Consider the following 1,320-nt stretch of genomic DNA (forward strand, 5'->3'; position numbering starts at 1 on the left):
TTGTTTACCAACCACATGGTTCTGGGTTCAGTCCCACTGCATGGTACCTTGGGCAAGTGTCTTCTACTATAGACTCGGGCCGACCAATGCCTTGTGAGTGGATTTGGTAGACGGAAACTGAAAGAAGCCTGTCGTATATGCATCTTGTATACATACATATATAGGCGCAGGAGTGGCTGTGTGGTAAGTAGCTTGCTAACCAACCACCTGGTTCCAGGTTCAGTCCCACTACGTGGCATCTTGGGCAAGTGTCTTCTGCTATATCCCCGGGCCGACCAATGCCTTGTGAGTGGATTTGGTAGACGGAAACTGAAAGAAGCCTGTCGTATATATGTATATATATATGTGTGTGTGTTTGTGTGTCTGTGTTTGTCCCCCTAGAATTGCTTGACAACCGATGCTGGTGTGTTTACGTTCCCGTCACTTAGCTGTTAGGCAAAAGAGACCGATAGAATAAGTACTGGGCTTACAAAAGAATAAGTCCTGGGGTCGAGTTGCTCGATTAAAGGTAAAGATTTCAATTCCTTGGATGACGTAAAAAGATACATTGATGAATTCTTTGCCATAAAACCACTTCAATTCTTGGAAGAGGGTATTTTCAAGTTAAAGGAAAGATGGAGACGCATTGTGCAACAAAATGGTTCATATTTGGTTGATTAAATGTCAAGTATGTATTGACCCTTTTCTTTCCTTTAAAAATCGGCACGCACTTTCCGAACAACCCAATAGTTTAGAATTGTAGCAGATTCGAAGCCGAATCACTAGATAGCTGAGTAGACATCACGACCTAGCCACAGTAGTTTTACGCGATCGGCCGATTAAATGACCACTCAGCTTCAAGCCATTGTGTGATTCGACTTTCAAGAACTCCCTCATCAGGTCTTGTATAAAGGTGGTTTTGGACGGCAGTTCCACAACATTGAGACCGCCGCTTGACGTCTCCATTGTCATTCACCACCAGATGGAAGACAGAATGATTTGTCGCCGTGAATATTGCGCGATTGTTTTCCAGTTGTGCTGGGCCAGTCACAGATTGCTATATCTGTTAATTGTCGTGGAGTATGTCCCTTCTGGTGTGTCGTTGCCGTACACTATGTACGGCGAATAAAACTTCCGTTAAATACTCTTTTACTTGTTTCAGTCATTTGACTGCGGCCATGCTGGAGCACCGCCTTTAATCGAGCAACTCGACCCCGGGACTTATTCTGTCGGTCTCTTTTGCCGAACCGTTAAGTAACAGGGACGTAAACACACCAGCATCGGTTGTCAAGCAATGCTAGGGGGACAAACACAGACACACAAACATACATGCACACACAC

Source organism: Octopus sinensis, linkage group LG29 (assembly GCF_006345805.1).
Source record: "Octopus sinensis linkage group LG29, ASM634580v1, whole genome shotgun sequence".
NCBI classification, from domain to species: domain Eukaryota; kingdom Metazoa; phylum Mollusca; class Cephalopoda; order Octopoda; family Octopodidae; genus Octopus; species Octopus sinensis.